Source organism: Sinocyclocheilus grahami, unplaced genomic scaffold, assembly GCF_001515645.1.
Source record: "Sinocyclocheilus grahami isolate Dianchi unplaced genomic scaffold, SAMN03320097.WGS_v1.1 scaffold146.1, whole genome shotgun sequence".
Taxonomy (NCBI): Eukaryota; Metazoa; Chordata; class Actinopteri; order Cypriniformes; family Cyprinidae; genus Sinocyclocheilus; species Sinocyclocheilus grahami.
In genome coordinates this window covers 2,118,193-2,125,463 of record NW_015505325.1, presented here as the reverse complement: position 1 = coordinate 2,125,463, position 7,271 = coordinate 2,118,193, and the positions used below count along the sequence as shown (strand labels likewise).

Sequence of the window (7,271 nt, the reverse complement as noted above, 5' to 3'; positions counted from 1 at the left end):
CCCCAATAACATAATGAATTGAAATAAGTGACATAATTATCACAAAGCAGTTGTTATAATGTATATTGTGTATAATTTATATTTCACATATCGGATGAAATCCATGGAATTTAGGATCAAATCCGATCGTATGCGTGTTTTATAAATAGGGCCCATGGCTGCTTGTTATATCTATGAGCTCTGGTGTCATGCACACAAAAATCTAGGACAGACACTGTATTTATATAAATGCTATTTTGGGGGGAAATCTCACATCACTAAGGACAACATCTCTGCTAATGAGTCAGTGTGGATCCTTATCATTCCTCTTCCTGAGTTCTGAGAAAGAAAATTGAACAGGATGTGATTGTGGAGCTTCTAAAGGCTCCATCCTCATTCAGTTCTGTAACTCACGTGGATAGATGCAGCTCAGCACAATAGAAACCAGCCTGCTCCATCAGACACTCCAACGCCTGAAAGAGTACAAGCAAAGCTCTGTGTCAACAAGCCTGAGCGGCCAGTTTGCTGAGAGGACAGTATCTGCTGATACAACAAGACTTAGTCAGTAAGAGAGGGCAAAAGAAAGGCTGATGAAACTGCAGCAGGAATTAGGTCACTGTGACAAACTGTGCTTTATTAAACAAAAAGTAACTCCCAATATTAGTTTACCGCAAAATTATAATTCTGCCATCATTTACTCACCCTCATGTCAATGAAAACCTGTATGACTTTCTGCCATGCAACACAAAGAATTATTGAAAACTGTGCTGGCTGCACTTTCCATGCAATTACAATTCAATTATTCAAATAAGGAATAATGAATGATTTTGGTATTTTTTTCCTTGCACAAAGAAATTGAGACTTCAGAAGACATGTCTTTTTAATGCATGGAACTTGTGAAGACAAATTATAACAATTGTATTTCCACTGTAGTAAGTGTTGTATCTAATTATAATGAAATCATGCCATGTCAATATAGCACATGGGTCGAAGTTTCTGATAGATTTATGGTGTTTTTGCATCATTTTTTAAAGCTTCAGTCCCCATTCATTGTAGACGAAGACTGTATATATGCACCAAGACTGTTAACGCATATTACTATGATTAGGAGAAACTGCAATGCGCAATAAAGCTGATATAAATCCTGCCTTCTAAATAAAAGACCCAACTTACACATTTCCAGATGTTCCTACAGTTTTTCAGAATAAATCTGAGTACATACGTAACTGGTGAATCATGATTTATTCATTCAAACATTCATACGCAGGTTTAATAAAGAAATTTGCCCAACATTTGTGGGATAGTTCATGTTTGATTTTATTCCTGATTTGAAATGTTATTTAAATCTGAGTTTGGCAAGCAGTTTTTGAGATTTAAATATTTCCCCATTCAAGTAGATAAGAGATGACATTGCATGCCTAAAGTTACCCAAATGGCCGCTAAATGACTTTCCTTGAAAGGGACTTTGTTGTAAACGTGAAAAAGATCAATCAGCACAATCTTCAGAACTTCTCCTTTTGTGTTCCACAGAAGAAAGGAAATCATAAGGGGATGAGTAAATGATGACAGATTTTAATTTTTGGATGACCTATTCCTTCAAATCCACAAACTTCACTTGCAAAGATCTCCACCCTGAAAACACATTAGGCCTGTCTTGATTACAAAGCACATTAAGCTCAGAAGAGCAGACAGGACGTAGTCTTCTCGACAGCGATCTCAGCAGCAGCAAAATAACACAACAGATCCACCCATCCTCTCTCGCAGTCAAGCGTAAAGATGAGACATCAACGAATAAGATCATTTTCAGGAGTCTGCAATTCTCAGGTCTTCTCCGCCAGATTCCCCAACACCCTTTCCCACGAGCCTATGGGGCTGTGATCTATTGGAATGCCTACTCGGCCAATTTCATTCCCACTGCGGCCAGGTCTGGAATTCCCAGAGAGGGCCAGAGCTTGGAAAGTCTGACGGGAGACTTGAACACGACCCAGAATGTATGCGAAGCCTGTTATTATAGAAATGCTGAATCGTGTGGATGCAAATGATATGGGAGTGACAGAATTTAGTGTGTGACTTATTTCCACAGTTGGTGCAAAGCCAAAAACCAGTCAAATTTTAATGAAGCCATGCAAAACATGGCAGAGAGTGATAAAGAGAGAGAGAGAGATGGTGAAGAGACTTGAAAGGCAGTCTTTGTGATTCCACTTCTCTCCTTTCACTATGCCACTCAGTGAAGATGAAACAATTAATCAAAATGCACGACAAAAAAAGGCTCTCAAAGACGAAAACACCTTTAGCTAAAGAAAGTTTCTCTGCCATTGTAAACACAGACTCATTCTCCTTTATGAATGGACATCCACTTCCATCTGTATTCCAGTAGAAAGTCAATTAAGATGGATCTCGGGAAAAAAAGATCAACCCTTATAGCCTTTATACAAATAGCAATGGTTGTAACTGTAGGCAAAATGTTCCTTTTAATTAACTTTTAACATACTTAATTTAGAATGGCTGTACCAATATCAGTTGATCTGGATCTATGATAATACTCGCAAGCACTAAGAAACATGTCTTTTGATTGCATGAAGTTTGTGAGGACAAATGATAAGAAATTACTTGTCTTTCTATTGTTGTAAGTTTTCCATCTAATAAATCATAATGCAATCATGCCATCAACATCCAAACCAACTCGGGGCCCATAAAAATATCATGCATTTCATATTTTGTTTTAGAAATGAGTCTTTAATAATTTGCATGCTTTGAAAGGGTTGGATGACCTTACTAAGCAGCACCAGTCCATGCAATGAAATGACCAGCATTTATGTCTGTTGTAAATATAGGTTTAGATCCCAAAAACATAAATGCACTCAACAAAAATATTTAAGAACATGAGCACTGAGCTCATCAAAGAATTAACGCATGCCTTTAAGTGAATGATTTCATGGAGCTATTGCGCAACGCTTTAACATAAAATATAATTTCCACATATGAAATATATCTGTGCCACAAAAGGATAATGCATAAATGTAATATTTATTATTAATACAAATATTTATCATACCTTTCTTTGCAGTATCCAACCCAATAAACGCCCTCCGTTCACTCCATTCCCGCAGATGCGCGTGTGCCGGCGGACTCCACAGTGCGGCTGGATGTGGAGTCTTTACTCAAGCCAGCCAAAAGCCATTGGACTGTACCAACCGTATTAGCGAAGTGGGAGTGTGCCATATAGCTGAAATATTCTCCAGTTCGTATTTATAAAAGTAACTTACGTATTCAAATTAATAGACGCCTACTTAAGTTTAAAGAGTAAAAGTTTTAAATTGTGCTTGTAAACAAGTTTAAAGATACAAAACAGGGCGATACCACTGCAATCATCCCCTATCGCGAATGTTTGTCTAGATGCTTCGTAAGCGTGCGTGATCTTTTGAAGGCAGCGCACGCTTCTTTTGGGATAGGCGTGTCTAACAGAGCCAGCGGGAGAAACCCGAGACAGTAATAAGAGTTAAACAAGAGGACAGCTGGCGAATAGTGCTTTGGACTGTATGAATAGTGTCTGAAATGGCGCGCTGCCACACAACTTGATTGTTTTCTTGCGTGGTGACAAGCCCGATACTGTACAAAGTAATTTGCTGAAAGAGTTTGACGCAACTGCTGTCGGCATGTAAAGATATATACAATTTTGAGAGCACAACATGGCTCGAGTTTCTTCCTTCAAACGTTTCTTTGTCAATTTGCCTCCTGTTGTTACCTTCCTGATAAAGGCGGGCTACGGCAGATGGTCAGGCTTTCTTTCCTCGTGCCTCTCCCTGAATTTAAAGATCAGCTAATTAAACAGGGGCATTTCCATATGAAAGGAAGGGTCCGTGGAGATTTCTCTCCGCATTGGCGATGTGCAGAAGAGCCACCTGTAAATGCAAAGGCAACAAGACACCGAATCGATTTGGGAATTCTAGTGTAAGAAAGAAAGAAAGAAACAAACAAAAAAAATAAGTGTAAATAGTGAGTAAACTACAAAAGTAATTTTTCCATAAAAAAAGAAAAAGACCATGTTCTGGTGCTGACATATGGCTGGACATTGTCATTTGGTTGCTAGGGTATTCTGACTGGTTGCTAGGATGTAACTTACTTTTCAATATGAACGTCCCCATTAAGTCTATGACAGTTTGGTAACCTGCAGGACAAACATTGTATGTCAAATAGTATATTGTACAAGTCAAAAGTATTTATTTATTGGCTACTACCGTTTGATCATTGAAAAGGATGGAAAAAAAGTAATTATACAAGACATTAATAACTTTAATTGGACTCAAATTTACAGTACATTTAAATACAGTGCTTCGTTACTAAACTACATTACAGCTGTATGCCACTTAATTTCAACAGTCGACACCGAATCGATTTGGGAATTCTAGTGTAAGAAAGAAAGAAACAAACAAACAAAAAAAATAAGTGTAAATAGTGAGTAAACTACAAAAGTAATTTTTCCATAAAAAAAGAAAAAGAAAAAGACCATGTTCTGGTGCTGACATATGGCTGGACATTGTCATTTGGTTGCTAGGGTATTCTGACTGGTTGCTAGGATGTAACTTACTTTTCAATATGAACGTCCCCATTAAGTCTATGACAGTTTGGTAACCTGCAGGACAAACATTGTATGTCAAATAGTATATTGTACAAGTCAAAAGTATTTATTTATTGGCTACTACCGTTTGATCATTGAAAAGGATGGAAAAAAAGTAATTATACAAGACATTAATAACTTTAATTGGACTCAAATTTACAGTACATTTAAATACAGTGCTTCGTTACTAAACTACATTACAGCTGTATGCCACTTAATTTCAACAGTCTCTTATTATTTGAATAACTAAAAATGTCAAGGTGCATCTCTTATCCATAGACCATTCAGTTAGTTTATTCTGTCAACTGTATGCGACACAGCTTTTCTTTCACTCGTACAAATTCTGGAACGTTTTTCTCATCCTCCATACACCTCGGTTCCTCCATCTCATACTGTGGAGAAATATTCAAAACTGAACTTCACAAAAACACTAAAATATATGAAATACATAAGTCCATTCAACAAAATGCATAGACAGTTCATTCAAGACAATCAAAATGTATCGCCTTAGATCTGGCAAAATTCTTTTGACTTCCATTTCAGAAATGAGGAACATTAAGTGGACAGAGAATGGTCAGTACCTCCTGCAGTTTCTGCGGTCTCTTACGGAGCTCTTGTTCCAGGTTAGAAGGAGGTCGGAGGGCAAGTTCCTGCTCTCGGTGCAGGTCAAGCCTCCTTTGCTGTAGCGCACACTGCAATTCTGTTTTCTCCTCCAACAACAGGCCTCTGAAGAAAAAGGAAAAAAAAGTCAGTTTGTATGAATAAATGCAGGTAAGTGTAGGTTTGATGTCATTTAAAACTTTTCAACTTGATGTTTACTTTGCTTTGCTTTTATTAATTGTAAAGTACTGGGATATGTTGGCGTACTCCATTTGCAAAGTAAACATCTTTTAGATGTTACTCTTTACCTCTTGTGGCCGAGCAGAAGCTCCTTATGGAGATTCTGGTGACTGGGACACTCACCGGGTTTCCTGAGCTGAATGAACTCGTCTCCACTGTCTGTGCTTTGCTGGGACTCAGGAGGATGACACACATAATTCTCTGAAAAGACAGAGGATAAACATTTAGACTTATTTGAATGCCAGCAAATATTCAGTTATGATTTAACATTTGTTTACTTCAGAAGCAAATTGTAAGATATATACAATTATGTCTACATGTTTATGACAGATTATATGATGCAACATAAACTCAGGGCACAGTCAGTGCCTGTACCTTTTCTGTGATGTCTGAATCCTGGGCGCTGGAGAGAAAGTAAAAAGTATGAATTATATAAAATATTAATACACATTAATAAAAAGTATAAAAGTAAATAAATTCAGCCAAATGAATGGGTCACTTCTTAATACATTTAGCATGCAATTTAAAATGGAGTAACAGTGCCAGCATGTCCACCTGCTGAAGAAAGCACAGAATCAAATCAGCTCAGTGGACTGAGATGACATGAGTGTTGGCTTGATTTACTAACACAGAAGAACGAAGCAAAGATGGCCATTTATAGCTCAACACTGAGGCGTTCTTAAGTTAGTTTTGACCTCATGACCTCTGAATCACAGGATCTGAAATCATATGACTACAGCCAATGACAAAGGAAAGATGTTTGGATTTCCTTCGTAAGCATTAAATTATATACACAAACTTGAATATAGACTTGCAAAACTACTACTATTTATTAAATAAACATCAATAACTATTGAATTAAAATAAATAAATATATATAGCAAAAGACAGACACACTTTAGCATGAAACCCACAAAAAATGTATAATTTACTCGCATATGAAACATGTATCCTTGTCCTAGCCATGTTTAAATATAAGTTTTTTTTTTTTTTTGTGCTAAATGCTTTTATCCAAATTGACTTGCATTGTAGTCAAGTGACACATTACAGCTCTTTGTGCATTCCTTGTAAACCTCTGAATCTGGCATTGTTAGCACCATGATTTACAGGAACATTTTAGGAACTTAGACGAGTCCACGTCTTGAGATGTTAATCTTCTGGGGATCCTGCCCACAGCATAGCGTTTATAACCAAGACCAGGATAAACCAGCTTACTCTGGTCCTACAGTGCCACGCTCCGGGGCCATTTGTGTGTTAGCCACACCAAACACACTCCTGTCCCGTCTCCCCACTCCTGAAGCAACATGACATCGGACTACTGACTGAAATACATGACTCATGCAAATTATGATCAACATATTGTATAAAAGTTTGTGATAGGGTCATATAAAAACTACTTGCTGGGACTGACACCATTAAATGGGAGCAAATTTTAGTTTTAGTGTAAAGGTTAAGTGCATTGTTAATTCAACAACAAAACTCCAGAAACATTAAAATTTATGAAATAGATTTTATATTTGAAAGACAGAACCATTTCATGTGGTGTTCAAGGTAAATAGGCTTCATAAAATGCAGTGGATAACAGCTTTTCTAGGGTTCCCACTGCTTCATGGGACATTTACCTGAACACTACAGACATGCATACATATTTAAGTGTTGTTCCTCATAAAATGAACTATCGAAAAGTAACTGGATAACAAGAACATCCCCATACCTGCAGCATACATACAAAAATAAAAGCACTAACCTCAAGTTACTATCTCTGAAAGAGAGTGACTCTATCAAACGCCAACAATCATTTACGTAGGAATTCTTTTTTCAAGAACGCTCACCT

At 37.2% G+C, this 7,271-nt stretch overlaps 1 protein-coding gene across 1 annotated transcript in view; it reads right to left on the bottom strand.

Moving 5' to 3' along the window:
* LOC107591859 (uncharacterized protein C1orf106 homolog) overlaps positions 1–3,098 on the bottom strand; it is a 9,054-nt gene extending 5,956 nt beyond the window's left edge. The window contains exon 1 of the mRNA XM_016281136.1: positions 3,035–3,098. The gene's annotated coding sequence lies outside the window, so the exon portion shown is untranslated. The remainder of the gene's footprint in view (positions 1–3,034) is intronic.
* Positions 3,099–7,271: the final 4,173 nt, after the last annotated feature.